Source organism: Agrilus planipennis, unplaced genomic scaffold (genome assembly GCF_000699045.2).
Source record: "Agrilus planipennis isolate EAB-ADULT unplaced genomic scaffold, Apla_2.0 scaffold95, whole genome shotgun sequence".
In the NCBI taxonomy this organism is placed as follows: Eukaryota; Metazoa; Arthropoda; class Insecta; order Coleoptera; family Buprestidae; genus Agrilus; species Agrilus planipennis.
Genome location: NW_020438861.1, coordinates 192,149 through 210,961, shown reverse-complemented (window position 1 = coordinate 210,961; position 18,813 = coordinate 192,149).

The following is an 18,813-nucleotide window of genomic DNA, read 5'->3' as shown; positions in this document are numbered from 1 at the left end:
TTTCTCAATAAGAGAGCTGCTAAGTTTTAACGTTTATTCTTTCAAAGATTATTATAAAGTTATACTTTTAGTACCACGGGAATAATCACATACATATCCCCACTTTTCTTCCGCCGACATACTGTTATAATGATATAAAGAAAACTCTTCAATCATAGTTTGTAAAATTCCGCTATAGGTGTGCCAATCAACATCTTTAAGTACCTACGCTTTCGTCTCATCTATATTTTTAAGCATTGGGCTAGTTACTCTACTAGATAGGGTAATGAAAAGTGCGTTGTGGTCACTTGGACTTGAATCAGCGCATACTTCCCAAGACACGTTATACTTGTCTACAGTTTGTTGGTTAGCGAGTGTTACATCAATATCTGATTCACCGTTGGAACTACTGAAGGTATATTCAGATGCAGGGGTATTGAGTACAGCCAGGTCCTTTGCTATAACAAATTCTTCTAAAATTACACCGCGTAACTTGCTGTTTCTTGATGCTCTGACATTAATCTTACTGTGCCACATAGGAGACACAGCAGTAGCATCTTGCCCCAAGAGTATGCTTTTATCATGTATGTTATCAAGAATATTCTCCATCATGGTAAGATAGGGATATAATTCCTGTCCAAACTGACAATATACACTGACAAGTCCAGTTGTATCCGATTTCGACGATAGCGAAATACAACCACAGGTCTCGTTGGAGTGTTCATTGTAAGCAAAAACATCGTAACCTATATCAATGATCACGGCCGCCTCAGGCTCTTTTCCTAGAGTTATTACCCGCATGTCCGACGGTAAACCAAAAACTACTCCTTCCCTAACATAAGGTTCCTGAACCAACGCCGCATTCACCCTCATCTCCCTCATAGTATGTCCCAATTCTATTGTCACCGCCATTGATCTTTGACAATTCAGTTGAATTATTTTTAGAGGTGTATTATCCATTAACTGTATGATTATTTTAGTTGCACCCTTTCCACCGCAGCTCTAAAATATGGACGCTCTTGACTTACTACACTGTGATCCCCTCTATCCCCTTTCTTTGTACTGTTCCTACACCTTATTGGTTCCTCACACTCCCTAAATAAATGTCCTGTCTGCTCGCATCTCAGGAGGGTACAGGTGGACAACTGCCAGCCAAAAAAAAAAGCCGTCGCAACCGATGATCGGGAACCACCACCGAAAATGATGTTGGCAAGATACGACGCTAAATGTTCTTTGTCCGGCCCTGGGCACATGCGTACGAACATCCACTCAATTAAGTTAGCGCAAATAAGTATATATGTATTACAATGTTACATGTTAACTTAATGATACATGTCATTATTATGTATGTAATGCTGTATTGCACTAGTTAGTCCTAGCCATGTGGGCACAGTAGCTATCGTATTGAAAGAGTTAGTTAAGTTGGTGATTCGTCTTGGTGTAGTTATTGTACGGTACAACACCGGCTGGTCAGAAATTCAGCGATGGACTGATATTTGAAATTGAAATTTTTCATTTCTGGCCGGTTGAAATGTATCGGTTCCATTCTCAAAGGTGATGGTGAGGTCAATGATGATGTAGTTGTTGTTGTTTAGAATAACTAAATCAGGTCTTAACGTGCCGAGATGTACATGCAATCCTTCTATTCTGTTGTCTGTGCTCCTTGTTCCTTCGATGTTGCTGACCTTCGAAATTCTTGTTAGGATGGCTGTGTTTTCAGGCGTTTGAGTAGCATAGTACATGGGGGAGTGTTTACCCTACGTATTCGCATCTTCTACAGCGTTTGTCGTTGCGAGCCCATTGTTTAGCGCCGTTTAGGAGGAGAGTGTTGAGTCTTGCCGGATGGATAAATTTCCAATCGGCGAATCTTGTGAATTTACCGTCACAGGTGAATTTGTTTGACTAGCTTGAGTTTAATAGCAAGTTGCAAGTTTTTTCCTAGTACGGTTTGGATTTGGATATTAGCATATATGCATAGTGCTCTTGTGAGCCTTCTTATGACCTGCGCTCGGTGGCATGGTAATTATGCCTTTGGGACCCCTACAACATCATCATCATCATCATAAGGTCCCAAAAGTCCTAAGACTGGTTGAACACGCACCTCCACTCTTGCCTATCCATGCTCTGCCTGTTCATGCCCTCAACCAGGAGGAGCTCATTATGAATAAACACAAATTGGACAGTTGGATATCTACAAGGAGCAATTGAAGCCTGTTACGAAAATACTCGGACTATGATGGTGGCACGCTCTTTTATCCATTTTGGTCAGCATTACGATCACTCTCCTACTCTGCTGTTGTTGCTGTCCTAATTGCTTGAAGTTAATCCGACCCAGATGGCTCGATTGCGGCAGTCATTGCACTAAGATAATCAACATACAGCGTGTGTCCGCAAGGAAGCCATTACCACCTCGATACGAGGAAACGACCCCGTTGGACCGATTCGAAAAAAAATTGGTCGCCTCGGCCCCGAATTTGACAGTAACTCCGAGTGTTCGGTTATCCGAAATAAAAGACTACATTAGTGAAAAAAGTGAAAATGACCCGGATTGGTCACCGAAAAGACTTTAATCTGTGTCATGACCCCTGTTTGTGAAGTTTTACGATTTATAATTAAAACATTGTTTGATCATTAGTATCTTAGGTCCTAGTACCATTTAATATGTAATAAGTAGGTTTTATTATGTATATATAATTTCTTTCTNTACATACATACATACATACATACATACATACATACATACATACATACATACATACATACATACATACATACATACATACATACATACATACATACATACATACATACATACATACATACATACATACATACATACATACAGCTGCCAGCAACGCTACCGTTGGCTTTGAATCATATGTACATAAATGTGTACGTATAGTTGAATGGTATGCTAGATGGTGTGTACGTACGTACAGTTCGAACCATCAGTGTTTGTTGTTGATACATTTTGCACACACAAAAATACATACTGTAGCGAGCACGAGCGTGTTTGTGTGCGATCGGACATACGTGTGTGTGAACGGCTTATCGATACGCCGACAAGCCGCGGGCGCCTTTCTTCATGTGCGCCGTATTTGTAAATGTGTGTGTCGTATCTGCGTTCTGGAAAAGAAATTAAACAGTTCATAGGAAAAGAAACTTTTCCGGACGGTTCGAGAAGTTTCCCGAACGGAAACAAAAGAGTATTTAAAGGAAGAGACGATCGCCGAGAGACAGAAGAAATAAATTGACCGCTGTAGAAATGAAGAAGAAGAAATAAATTGACAGTGATAGCAGTGAAATTAAATAGCGCAGTGAATAGTGATATATAGACAGTAGTGTAAATAAATAGAATAATTCATCATCTAAGTTTAGTAATAATTTAAAAGCGTTTTCCTTAATAATTAGTGTAAATAAATAGTTTTGTCGTTAACAGTCTGAAAAGTTAATTTTGTTAAACCCACGAACATTACAACTGGTGTCAGGTGTGGGGTTGAGTAAAAGACATTACAATGGCAAAGAAGTTGTACGAATTAAAAGTAGCCGAGTTAAGAAGATAATTGGAAGATCGGGATGAAGCGACAAGCGGTAACCAAGCGGAACTTTAGTGGCGGCTAGCGGAAGCGTTGAAAAACGATGGCCATGATCCTGAAACGTTCTTTTTCGAAGACTGTCGCAAATCTCGAATCGTGAATTGGAAGAAAATAGTAAAAGTTTGAAACGTGAATTGGAAGAAAACAGTAAAAATTTGGAAAATAAATTGGTAGAAAATAGTAAAAGTTTGGAAAATAAATTGGAAGAAAATAGTAAAAGTTTGGAAAATAAATTGAAAGAAAAATTAGAAGAAAATAGCAAAAACTTGAAAGGTAAATTGGAAGAAAACAGTAAAAGTTTGGAAAATAAATAGGAAGAAAAATTAATAAGAATATTCAAGAAACAGAAGAGAAGATAAAAGTGGTGGAAGAATTGATCTTTAAAGCAAAAACAAAAACAATCGAAGGGGATGTTGGCGCATCTAGTACACTCAACGAAGCCAGCCAAGGAAGCGGTATAGAGTCAAGAACATGAGTAAAACCACCAACGTTTGACTGAAAGTCTTCATGGACCAATACCACAAGCAATTCGAGGCGGCTGCTAAGGCGAATAACTGGGCGCCTGAAGAAAAAGCCACTGCGTTGATCGTTGCGCTTCGTGGAGATGCATGTGACATTGTGAACACCCTTTCCCCGAAAGAATTGGCGGATTATGACCAGTTGGTAAAACGGTTGGAGTTGCGCTACGGTGAGGCTCATTTAACAGCGGTGTGTCACATCCAGCTGAAAACCCGTCAGCAGAAACCAACGGAATACCTACAAGAATTCGAGGCCGATATTGCGAGACTGTCTCGACTGGCTTATCCTAATACTCCAGAGGAATTGATGGAAAGGTTGCCAATGGAGGCATTTACTAATGGACTTCGGGACAGTGACACACAACAACGAATACGCCTTGACCGACCTAAGACGCTAGCTGATGCATTGGCTCGTGCATTGGAGTACGAAACTGTTAAACGGGCCTATAGCAAACAGAGAAGGGTTCGGCTACTGCGTGAAGAAGCGGATTCGTCAGAATCTTTAGAAGACACCGTCTGCCGAATCATCTCCAAGTTCGATAAAGAAACCCAGAAGCTGGGATGTTGGAATTGCGGCGAACTAAATTGTATGAGGAGGCATAGTAGGATCACTACTCCTTTCTCAAGTACTCGACGTCAACAACAGGTAAATTCTGAAACAGTTGAAATAAGTGGAGTGATTGACGGATATTGTAGGAATCTAACCAGTGAGCAGAAATGCAAAGTGCAACATTTACTTTGTCAGAATGTCGACATCATTGAGACTGACAAGAATGTGCAGCCTATTCGTCAAAGGCCTAGACGATTGCCCCTGGTCAAGAAGGAAGAAGAAGAGCTAATAATCCATGAAATGCAGGAGATCGGCATAATTGTGCCATTCTCAAGTCCATCGACATCACCGGTAGTATTGGTAAGGAAGAAGGGTGGGACAACCCGTTTTGGTGTGGATTACCGACAGCTCAACAACGTAACCAAGAAAAACAGTTATCCGCTACCATGGATTGATGACACCTTGGAAATGCTTTCTGGCTCAAACATGTTTTCCACACTCGATTTGAAGAGCGGATACTGGCAAGTTGCTTTAGAAGTTGCCGACAAGGAAAAGATCGCATTCTCGATCGGTACGGGCCTATGGCAGTTTACAGTTATGCTTTTCGGGTTATGCAATGCCCCGACGACGTTCGAAAAGTTGATGGAGAAAATCTTGAGTGATCAAATTGGAAGGACCTGCTTGGTATACTCGGATGACATCATAGTGATTGGAAACACCTTTAATGAACACCTGCAGAATTTGCAAGCGGTGTTCCAGCAGTTTCGTGAGGCCAATTTGAAACTCAGTCCGAAAAAGTGCCACCTTTTCCGCGAAGTGGTTTCTTACATAGGACATGTTATATCAGCGAAGGACGTGGCCGTGGATCCAGAGAAGATAAAGGCCATAAAGGAATGGCCAGTGCCTGAAAATGTCCACGATATAAGAAGCTTCTTGGGATTGTGCACTTATTATCGTCGCTATGTTTATGGATTCGCCAATATCGCCAAACCTTTCACACGTTTTACCGAAAGTGACCGTAAATTTCATTGAGATTCGGATTGTCAAACGGCATTTGAGACTTTGAAGCAGGCTTTAATCACAGCCCCCGTACTGGTATATCCTCGGCCCAATGGAATGTTCATTTTCGACACCGACGCCAGCAATGTGGGAATGGGAGCCGTTCTCTCGCAGTTACAAGATGGCCAAAAGAAGGTAATCGGCTATTTTAGTAAAACCTTATCAAAAGCCGAAAGAAACTACTGTGTCACTAGGCGAGAAGTGCTGGCTGTAGTTAAAGGTGTAGAACATTTTTCTAAATACCTATATAGACGAAAATTCACCCTACGCACATTATGTAATGTACCACAGAAAAGGCCAAGGGCGCCAATGCGGCAATATAATGTCGGTGGCCCCTTCGAACGAATCGCAATCGAAGTGGCGGTTCCATTCCCAGAGTCCGAGAAAGGTAATAAGTACATCGTGGTCGTTATGGGCTATTTTACCAAGTGGGTTGAAGCCTATGCCCTTCCGAACCAGGAGTCGGAGACCATATTTGAGGAGCTGAAAGAGTTGATCAGTCGTTTTGGGGTGCCCTTGGAGTTGCACTCAGACCAAGGGAGGAATTTCGAATCGGATATATTCCATTGAATATGCGAGCTCCTAGGAATAAAGAAAACTCGAAGCACTCCACTTTATCCACATCCACACTCGGACGGCATGGTTGAACAAATGAACCGGACCTTGATTAAATATCTCTCAAAGGTAGTGTCTGATCACCAAAGGGACTGGTACCGCTATTTACCTTTATTTTTAATGGCATATCGTTCATCTGTCCGCGAAACGACTGGCCAAACAGCTGCCTTTTGACCTAAAAAACGGCTGTAAAACAGGAGATAACTTGGCTGGAGAAGATTATGTTACCAACCTCCGAAGGATGCTTAACGATATCCACGAGTCGGTTCGTCTGCATACACAAATTGCTGGTGACAGGATTAATGAAAACTACGATATCCAGGCTACAGCAGGTGGTTACCAAATTGGAGATCTTGTTTGGTTGTACAATCCTCGTCGTCGCCGTGGACTATCACCTAAGTTCCAACAGAACTAGGAAGGACCCTAGGAGATAGTGAAGAGGATTAACGACATGATCTACCGAATTAAGAAAACTCCAAATTGGAAGCCGAAGGTGGTCCATTTTAATCGTTTGACTCCATTCACCGGTGCAAATGAAGAGGAGGCGCGGGCCAGATTATTAAGAACTATTCCTTCCGAGCCCACATTAGAAGAGTTCATGAAGGAAGGACCCCAGGTTAACAAGAGATTTGGAGTGACGCAAGAAATCCGACGAGACCTCTTTACTATATCCAAGGAATATTCTCTGACCCACTGCGTTTGAAAGGATCTCAGGATGAGCCGTGGTATCGCGTCCGAGTTCAAACGCAGATTTGGCGGTTTGAAACATCTTTAAGACCAAGTACAGAAGGGAAAAAGACTGTTGGACTTGCCTGACGGACGACGCAATATCTATTACCTGGTAACTAAAGGAAGATGCTCTGATAACCCAACTTATAGAGACCTTTGGGACGCAGTATTGGAACTCCGCCGACATCTTCTGGAGAAAAATCTACAGAAGCTGGCAATTCCGAAGCTTGGTTGTGGACTGGACAACCTAGATTGGATGATCGTACGGAACATGATCGAAGTCCTGTTACGCCGTACTGGAATAGACATTTTGGTTTGCANACCTTTGGGACGCAGTATTGGAACTCCGCCGACATCTTCTGGAGAAAAATCTACAGAAGCTGGCAATTCCGAAGCTTGGTTGTGGACTGGACAACCTAGATTGGATGATCGTACGGAACATGATCGAAGTCCTGTTACGCCGTACTGGAATAGACATTTTGGTTTGCAGTAATAACCCGAATTGGACCAATCATGAGAAGACCATGGACTATTACTTCTATTCCCGGAGTAGATGTCGTGAAGGCGAGGACTGCAGATTCCGGCATGATCCTGCGAAACGGAAAGTGAAAATGTTTCGGGACGAAACATCCTTAAGGAGGAGCAGTGTAGCGAGCTCGAGTGTGTTTGTGTGCGATCGGGCATACGTGTGTGCGGGCGGCTTATCGATTCGCCGACTAGCCGCGGGCGCCTTTCTTCATGTGCGCCGTATTTGTAAATGTGTGTGTCGTGGATGCGTTCATGGAAAGCAATTAAACAGTTCAAAGAAAAAGAAATTTTTCCGGACGGCTCGAGGAGGTTCCCAAAAGGAAGGGTGTATTTGAAGGAGGAGACGGTCGCCGAAATGTAGTAGAAATAAATTGACCGTTGCAGAAGTGAATCTAGAAATAAATTGACAGCGCAGTGAATAGTGATACATCAACAGTACTGTAAATAAATAGAGTAATTCATCACCTAAGTTAGTAATAATTTAATAGTGTTTTTAAGTCCTTTGATAATAATTAGTGTAAATAAATAGTTTTTGTTGTTGTGAGTCTTAGAAAAAGTTTTGTTAAACCCACGAACATTACAATACATACAGTCGAATTTAAATAACTCGAACTGTGATGTGACACATAAAAAATTCGAGTTAGCAATACTTCCAGTTATCAAATAATACTTTTTTAATTAGTATTTCTTTGTGAATGAACATTGATGTATTTATTTCAGTAAAAATTGGTTAAATGTTACATAAGTGCCTTAATATCTATGCTTTTCAAAGGAATAACAAAAATTATGAAACAGTACTATCAACATATTTTTACATACGTAGTAAGTATATACATATGTATGTACTACAAGTACATATATAAATATATGTATGTATTTACTATTTTCCTGTAATGGACAGTTATTTGTGACTGACGGATGAATTTTTTATTTTGGTTTTCGGAAAAAGCTTCACTTTCATTTAAACTATTATAAAGGACATCGCTTGTATATTCACTGGCTTTTAAATAGAAACGCAAGACACTCAATGAATTTTCAACCAATTCATTTGAAGGTGGTTGCTGGAAATCATCTTCCAATTCTTCCTCCATTGTGTCACTTTCGTGAAATCAAGAGAATTTCGTCTTCTTCTTCTCATTCGGAATACTGACCAAAACCAGCTTTTTTAAAACAGTTAGAAATTGTTTCAGGTTTGACGTCGATAGTTATCTCGTCAACACAATCCATTAATGTAATGATATTGTTTTTCTTTCTTCAAAACGTTTGATAGATTTTTTCAAAATTTTTCGGCGATAATGACATTTTAAACATTGTATAATTCCCTGATCAAGTGGTTGTCATATTTGGCGGGAAAAAAGCAAATTTAATACATTTAAATTTTTCTTGGATGTTTTTAGGATGGGCCGGACAGTTGTCAATAAAAAGAATAATTTTCCTTCTCTGGTTTTTAAATTGTTTGTCCAATTTTAATAGCCATTCTTCAAACAGTGCGCTTGTCATCCAAGCCTTTGAGTTTGCTTTGTAATCAAGGGGCAACCATTTAACACTTCGAAAGCGGGGAGGTTGATTAGTTTTACCTATTAAAAACAATTTTACTTTTTCTGATCCATCCATGTTTGCAAGAAGCATCAGTGTAAATATCTGTTTACTATGTTTACCTCCATGGCACTTCTGATTTTTAAAAGTTGAGGTGTTATCTGGAAGGCATTAGAAAAATAATCCTATCTCATCTGTATTAAACACGTCAAATGAGGTAAAACATCACGTCTTCATTTAGTACAATCTTCGTTACTTACGTCACTGCTTTCTCCATAAGCCTTTTTATGACATACGCTAGATCTATAATTAAAAAACGAACAACTTTTAAACCTAATTACTGCATAAATTTCTGTATGTACCATACCTGCGTTTCCAATTATCAAGCCAACCGTAGCTTGTCTTAAAGTTTGGTTGTCCTAGTTTTTTACTAAACTCCAATGCCTTTCCTTTATGACATATTAACACACGCAAAAATACCTTTAATGTAATATATAAATAAAATAGGCGCAGTTGTTTTTTACTTATTGTTAGTAGTAGCTAGTAAGTCAAACAAGTGAACTTAGTAAGCGCAGAAACTGAACTGCCTGCATAAATACGTTAAAAAAGATAGGTTAAAATCGACAGTAATTACGGGATTCCCCCAAAAAATTCGACTTATCGAAGTTGGCGCAAAATATTTCGTTCGAGTCGTCAAGATATTCGAGTAATCAAGACAAATTTTCACGCATTTCCTACTTTTGACGCTATTGCCAACCAATTTGGTTCGACTTATCAAACACTCGAGTTATCGAAGTTCGACTTATCGAATTTCCACTGTATTTGAAATAGTTTTATGACGTGCAATTTAATATCTTTAGAAATGCAAATAATAATAGATATTGCACCCCGTTTCTTAGACGTAAATACAATATGGGTTTATACATGACCTGAACTTTTGAAAATCGGCAAATACTTTATGAATCTTAACACAGCTCCATAAATACATGTTTTAAAAGTTGTACCCCATTCTGCTGATCTTTGCAAAAGTTTTTCTTCTTTCATCATGTTCGTTTTGATCTTTACCCCAAACCATGAGATCATCAATATAATTAAAACATCTTCAATATCTCCAAAAATCATTTGAAATGCCAAAAGTTGATGTTATGCCATAAGGCATGCGCAAAAATCTGTACCTTCCGTACGGTGTATTGAACACTACTAAAAAAGAACCTTTATCAGTTAATTTGGTCTGCCAAAATGCCTTGTTTGCATCCAGTGTTGTGAAAACCTTCGTACTAGGCATTCTAGAGCATAATTCTTCAAAACTTGAAATTTTAAAATGTTCCCTTCTTATATTTTGAATTAAATAAGTGGATCAAGGCAAATTATCAATGAACCATCTGGTTTTCTCACAATTACATATTGATTTACCCAGTCTGAAGGACCTTGTACGCTTTCAATAATTCCTAACTTTTCCATTTTATCTAACTCTTGTTTCAAAGGATCCGTAAGCGCAATTTGAATATTTCTACAAAGCAAAACATTTGGTTTTGCATCTTCTTTCAATTTTATATCATACTCAAAATCTTTAATACAACCTGTTCCCGAAGCAACCTTTTTGTATTTTTTAACAAACTCATTTTTCAAACTATTTTTTTTTGTTTTTCTTCAATAACATTGACTCTGTGTACAAGTTAAAGCTTTTTTAATGAAGGTGAGCCAATCACGGTTGGTACATTTGAGTTCCTATCAACCACAACAAATTCCAAAATCGATGGACGTCGATTTTCAAATTAGCATGTCAAGTAACACTCCTAAAACCGGAATTTGGCTTCCTCCATATGCTTTTAAAATTGCAGAGAACTTTACATGGTCTGGTTCATCAGTGCACACTTTTTTGAGATTTTCCAGTGAAATCACATTGCGGTGTGCACCGGTGACGAATTTGACATTAACCTTGTACTGATTGTCAATCTGAATCGTTTCGCACCAGTCTTCATTAGGTTTGAAAGTGAAATGTTTCCAAGGAATACTGACTCTCTCTTTCCCTCTCTCTCTTATTGATTTTATTAGATTTTAACATTTGCAACTGATTGGGAAAATTTTAAAAAGATTTCATTAAGTACCTTAACTTCTATATCTGTAGAAATTGGGATTGCCGAAACATCTGTAATATTAACAATACTTTGACTACCTTCAACTTTATTATCATATGTTATTAATGTTTTATGGAATTTATCTAAAAATGTAGAATAGTTATCAATTTCATTTTCAATTTTAGCCCGACTGCATCTGCATTGTTGTTAATCTTACCCGGTTTGAAACAGGTTTAATAATCATACTCTTCTAGTAACAGTCGCCACCGAATAAGCCGAGAGCCTGGATTTTTGACATTAAACAGCCACATTAAAGGTCTGTTGTCAGAAAAGATGTTAAGGTATCGCTCGTAAAGGCAAGAACGGAAATATTTCATGCTCCAGACAATTGCTAATAACTCCCTCCCATTAGATTTAGTGCCATTTAACGTACGACTAACGTAAGTGACAGGTAGATAATTAGGATAATAACCCTGTGACAATACCGAGCCGATTGGACAATTACTTGCGTCTGTGGTTAAGGTAAATGATTTTGAAAAATCGGGGTATTGGAGAATCGGTTCAGAACAAAGGATATTCTTAAGGGATTGAAAAGCCGCTTCTTGTTGACTGCTCCAAAGAAAGGCAATATCCTTTTTTAAAAGTTTGGTAAGCGATTGTGATAGCTTTCGGAATTTTTTTTTGAAACACCTACAACACCCAGCAAGACCTAAGAATGACTTAATATCCTGGAGATTTTTAGGGATAGGAAAATTTTGTACGGAAGGGGCCTTTTTTGAATCTGGTTTCACTCCAGAATCGGTAATCGAATGCCCTAAGTACATAACCTGACGTCTTAAGAATTCGCACATATCGGGCTAAATTTTGTGGTTGAATTCTAATAATTTTTGAAATATCTTTTGAAGTTTGAGGTTATGGTTCTGGATTGTGTCGTCATGAATAAATATATCGTCCAGATAGACGAAACTCTTAAGTTCATTTAAACCTGAAAGGACTGTATTCATTAGCCTCTGAAATGTAGCAGGTACATTTCGGAGACCAAACGGCATGCTATAATGCCCAGAGGAAGTAGAAAATGCTGTTTTATCTGCGTCATTCGAATTTATTTTGATCTGGTGAAACCCGGAAATTAAAAAAATAGTGGTAAAATATTTAGAATGACCTAGTTGACCTTACTAATGGGTGACTATCCCCTACAGTTACTAAATTTCATTTACGATAATCTATCTAATCTAACACGCTATGTTTTCTCCTGACGCATCTAGTTTTTAGGGACAATACAGACTGAACTGTTCCACGGTGAACATTGAAAAAAGCATAATATAATGTACAAAAAGGATTTTCGACATGGTCAATACCACCCAAAGTTTTGTTTTGTGATCTTCGTAACATTTTACTTCCGGTTTAAGATTAGAAATTTTTATTAAAGAGATGTCAACTCCAGTATCTATTAAAAATTTTGAAGTTTCTGAACTTAATGATGTTGATTCAGCTTGTATTGTTCGTGTTGTTCTCGTCCCGGGCGTTTGACGAGAGCCCTGTGAGTTTAAAAACAACTGATTGGTATTAGTTGAACCACTAAGACCTGGGTTATTTGAAACATTATTTTGATAACGTATTTTATTGTTGTATTCCCGTTTCCTGCATTCGTTAATCAAGTGCCAAATATTTTTGCAATATGCGCAGACTTTAGTTTGTTTGTATTATTTGAATGTGAATTTTGTTTATCATAATTGTTCGAAAATTATTATTAGAAAATCTTGAAAAATTGTTACTGTGACTAGTATTTAAATTTTGAAAAAGTGTCTTATATTTGGTGGTCTAGAATTACTTTTATTGAAATGACATTTGAAGCTTGTATGCCCTCGTTTGTTACAAAATTAACACAATCCAGCGTTGGAATTATTAATGTTTTGGTACTTCTGAATTTCAAATTTAGATTTAAGTTCCTGCTCTTTCTCCAAAGCTACTGCTATAGCGTCTTCTAAAGATTCTTTGTGATTTTACAATAAGAAATAAGTTACTTTGTAATCCTCTAATGAAAACATTTAATGCCTGACTTTTTAGTAAATTCACACACGCTTCCCTAGTCTCCCTACCTAAACTAGGATCTAATGTATTTAATAATTTTATGTAGCAATTTTCTACCTTATTGGTGTAGTCGTATGAGATGTGACCTACAAAAGTTGTGGTTCTGAGAAGAACCGATTTTATAATAGCGTTGGACACATTTCTGCATCTATGATGAGTTCTGACACTATTGGAAGATCCGATGGTTGACACTATTGCAGTATCCAAGGGTTGATACTATTACAGCATCCGAATAAAAGTGAGCCCTGTGTTAGACTGATTTATTCAATTATTTACACGCTATTTATATAAAAATTATTTACATTGGTGTAATGGCAATAGTTATTTGAGCAGTTTACATCTGTGTATGTAAATGTCTATGACCTAGTTAGTCGCACTGTACCGCGATTTTACTAAGTCGGCACAAATGATTTTAATTATTACACATTTAATTTGTTTAATGCTACACCGAGTGTTCCCACAGGATTCCCCTTCCAGTGGGGAACGGTGTGGTTTAACCTGTTCGGATATAGCTTGGGAAAAGTACTCGACGACCGGACTGGGTTGTTGTGTGTGCTGTTCACGGGCTTCGAGAAAATGACGGAAATACTTGATGGTGCGATAAATCGCGAGAAATTCTCTGTCGAATGTGCTGTATTTAACTTCAGCATTCGAGAGTTTAGAGGAGAAAAATGCAAGGGGTTCCCAGGTTCCATTGTGGAATTGTTGTAACGCAGCGCCCAAGTGATGTTCGGATGCGTCACAAAAATTGCTAAGGTAGCATCTGGTTGCGGATGGTACAGAAGAGTAGTCTGCGCTTGTTGCTCCTTACTTAAATCGAATGCCTCGTCGGCTGTGGGATTCCATTGTAGTGGTGCATTTCTTTTGATCTTCCCCAGTAGAAGTTCATTCAAAGCAGAACGGGTGCGGGCAATATTGTGCAGGAACTTTCTGTAGAAGTTGAACATACCCAGGAATCGTCGCAATTGTTTTGCGGTAGTAGGTTTGGGGAAATTGAAAATTGCTGTTACTCTGTCGGGTAAAGTGCGTATTCCATTTACCGAGACAGAATAACCTAGAAAAGAGACTTCTCGTTTACCAAATTTGCATTTTGCTTGATTAAGCAATATTCCGTAGGAATGCAGGTGAGTAAATAAGGTGTGTAAATGCAGCTTGTGCTGTTCAGCATTTTCCGATGCGACCAGTATGCCGTCAATGTAAGCAAAACAGAAGTCAAGACCGTGTAACACTTCGTCGACAAAGCGTTGGAATGTTTGGCTGGCGTTGCGTAATCCAAAATTCATGTACGGAAACTCGAACAAACCAAACTGTGTTGTAATTGCTGTTTTTGGGATGTCTTTTTCTGCAACTGGAATTACGTTATAAGCTCGATCTATGTCGATAGTAGAGAAAATTGTCTTGTTTGCCAGTGCATATGTGAAATCGTCAATATTGCGTACAATCTGTCCGGGATTGTTCTCGCGTTGAGAGTGCGCTAGTATCCGCATGGGCGCCATTCATCGTCTTTCTTTGGGACAATGTGTAGTGGCAATGCGCAGATGATGGAGGAGGGACGTGTGATACCCAGTTGTACCAACGTTTCAAATTCTCTTTTAGCGTTTTGGGTATGTTTGATAAATAAAAACATAAATAGAACACAAATAGATATAACAATACGTCAATTTACGTACACGAAACAAAAACCATGAATAGAAAAGATATATACAACAGACGAAAAACATAAAAGTCCAAAAGACACAAGAACACAAGACACAAAAAATATATACAAAAAAAACAATTAAAACAAGCAGACAATAACCATAAAGAAATGTTTTAGACTTACTCGAATGTTGGCAGGAGAGTGGTTGGTGAGTATGGAAATTTAGGGGTTTATATACAGCTGAATTTTTAGTAAAAAGAGATAGAATATTCAAGAAGGAAAAGTATGGACAGTAATGTTGAAGGTACAGGTACACTAAGAATGAGCAATATAGAATTTTAGGAAAAGTAATTAAGGGAAAGTCGAGATATTAGTAAGGGGTGCATGCAAGTATAGGTGAAGATGAAATTCTAGGTAAGGCTAACGATAGTAGAACAATAGAATCTAGGTTGAAACAAAGGCATGCACAAGTTGTAAGTCTACAAATAGATTTAGAAGAGTATTTACACAACAATAATAATATTAAAAATTCAACAAAAACGAATATAAAAATTAATTTTAACGGTGTTTTACAGCTACACTCTCTTGGCTGCAGAGAAACGGTCCGGAACTAAACGTCGTGGTTTACATGCTACCGGTGGACCGGGGGTAGTGTTGATGTAGTGCCTTGTTGAATGTTTCGAAAAGGTTATCTGGCCGCTTGGTCGAGATAGTGAGGGAAAATGCTGAAGTATCTCGTGGTATGCAGAAGTGGTCGATTTCGTTTCTATGACGAAAGTGNTGGAAAATAAATGGGAAGAAAAATTTAATAAAATATCTAAGAAACAGAAGAGAAGATAAAAGTGGTGGAAGAATTGATCTTTAAAGCAAAAACAAAAACAATCGAAGGGGATGTTGGCGCATCTAGTACACTCAACGAAGCCAGCCAAGGAAGCGGTATAGAGTCAAGAACATGAGTAAAACCACCAACGTTTGACTGAAAGTCTTCATGGACCAATACCACAAGCAATTCGAGGCGGCTGCTAAGGCGAATAACTGGGCGCCTGAAGAAAAAGCCACTGCGTTGATCGTTGCGCTTCGTGGAGATGCATGTGACATTGTGAACACCCTTTCCCCGAAAGAATTGGCGGATTATGACCAGTTGGTAAAACGGTTGGAGTTGCGCTACGGTGAGGCTCATTTAACAGCGGTGTGTCACATCCAGCTGAAAACCCGTCAGCAGAAACCAACGGAATACCTACAAGAATTCGAGGCCGATATTGCGAGACTGTCTCGACTGGCTTATCCTAATACTCCAGAGGAATTGATGGAAAGGTTGCCAATGGAGGCATTTACTAATGGACTTCGGGACAGTGACACACAACAACGAATACGCCTTGACCGACCTAAGACGCTAGCTGATGCATTGGCTCGTGCATTGGAGTACGAAACTGTTAAACGGGCCTATAGCAAACAGAGAAGGGTTCGGCTACTGCGTGAAGAAGCGGATTCGTCAGAATCTTTAGAAGACACCGTCTGCCGAATCATCTCCAAGTTCGATAAAGAAACCCAGAAGCTGGGATGTTGGAATTGCGGCGAACTAAATTGTATGAGGAGGCATAGTAGGATCACTACTCCTTTCTCAAGTACTCGACGTCAACAACAGGTAAATTCTGAAACAGTTGAAATAAGTGGAGTGATTGACGGATATTGTAGGAATCTAACCAGTGAGCAGAAATGCAAAGTGCAACATTTACTTTGTCAGAATGTCGACATCATTGAGACTGACAAGAATGTGCAGCCTATTCGTCAAAGGCCTAGACGATTGCCCCTGGTCAAGAAGGAAGAAGAAGAGCTAATAATCCATGAAATGCAGGAGATCGGCATAATTGTGCCATTCTCAAGTCCATCGACATCACCGGTAGTATTGGTAAGGAAGAAGGGTGGGACAACCCGTTTTGGTGTGGATTACCGACAGCTCAACAACGTAACCAAGAAAAACAGTTATCCGCTACCATGGATTGATGACACCTTGGAAATGCTTTCTGGCTCAAACATGTTTTCCACACTCGATTTGAAGAGCGGATACTGGCAAGTTGCTTTAGAAGTTGCCGACAAGGAAAAGATCGCATTCTCGATCGGTACGGGCCTATGGCAGTTTACAGTTATGCTTTTCGGGTTATGCAATGCCCCGACGACGTTCGAAAAGTTGATGGAGAAAATCTTGAGTGATCAAATTGGAAGGACCTGCTTGGTATACTCGGATGACATCATAGTGATTGGAAACACCTTTAATGAACACCTGCAGAATTTGCAAGCGGTGTTCCAGCAGTTTCGTGAGGCCAATTTGAAACTCAGTCCGAAAAAGTGCCACCTTTTCCGCGAAGTGGTTTCTTACATAGGACATGTTATATCAGCGAAGGACGTGGCCGTGGATCCAGAGAAGATAAAGGCCATAAAGGAATGGCCAGTGCCTGAAAATGTCCACGATATAAGAAGCTTCTTGGGATTGTGCACTTATTATCGTCGCTATGTTTATGGATTCGCCAATATCGCCAAACCTTTCACACGTTTTACCGAAAGTGACCGTAAATTTCATTGAGATTCGGATTGTCAAACGGCATTTGAGACTTTGAAGCAGGCTTTAATCACAGCCCCCGTACTGGTATATCCTCGGCCCAATGGAATGTTCATTTTCGACACCGACGCCAGCAATGTGGGAATGGGAGCCGTTCTCTCGCAGTTACAAGATGGCCAAAAGAAGGTAATCGGCTATTTTAGTAAAACCTTATCAAAAGCCGAAAGAAACTACTGTGTCACTAGGCGAGAAGTGCTGGCTGTAGTTAAAGGTGTAGAACATTTTTCTAAATACCTATATAGACGAAAATTCACCCTACGCACATTATGTAATGTACCACAGAAAAGGCCAAGGGCGCCAATGCGGCAATATAATGTCGGTGGCCCCTTCGAACGAATCGCAATCGAAGTGGCGGTTCCATTCCCAGAGTCCGAGAAAGGTAATAAGTACATCGTGGTCGTTATGGGCTATTTTACCAAGTGGGTTGAAGCCTATGCCCTTCCGAACCAGGAGTCGGAGACCATATTTGAGGAGCTGAAAGAGTTGATCAGTCGTTTTGGGGTGCCCTTGGAGTTGCACTCAGACCAAGGGAGGAATTTCGAATCGGATATATTCCATTGAATATGCGAGCTCCTAGGAATAAAGAAAACTCGAAGCACTCCACTTTATCCACATCCACACTCGGACGGCATGGTTGAACAAATGAACCGGACCTTGATTAAATATCTCTCAAAGGTAGTGTCTGATCACCAAAGGGACTGGTACCGCTATTTACCTTTATTTTTAATGGCATATCGTTCATCTGTCCGCGAAACGACTGGCCAAACAGCTGCCTTTTGACCTAAAAAACGGCTGTAAAACAGGAGATAACTTGGCTGGAGAAGATTATGTTACCAACCTCCGAAGGATGCTTAACGATATCCACGAGTCGGTTCGTCTGCATACACAAATTGCTGGTGACAGGATTAATGAAAACTACGATATCCAGGCTACAGCAGGTGGTTACCAAATTGGAGATCTTGTTTGGTTGTACAATCCTCGTCGTCGCCGTGGACTATCACCTAAGTTCCAACAGAACTAGGAAGGACCCTAGGAGATAGTGAAGAGGATTAACGACATGATCTACCGAATTAAGAAAACTCCAAATTGGAAGCCGAAGGTGGTCCATTTTAATCGTTTGACTCCATTCACCGGTGCAAATGAAGAGGAGGCGCGGGCCAGATTATTAAGAACTATTCCTTCCGAGCCCACATTAGAAGAGTTCATGAAGGAAGGACCCCAGGTTAACAAGAGATTTGGAGTGACGCAAGAAATCCGACGAGACCTCTTTACTATATC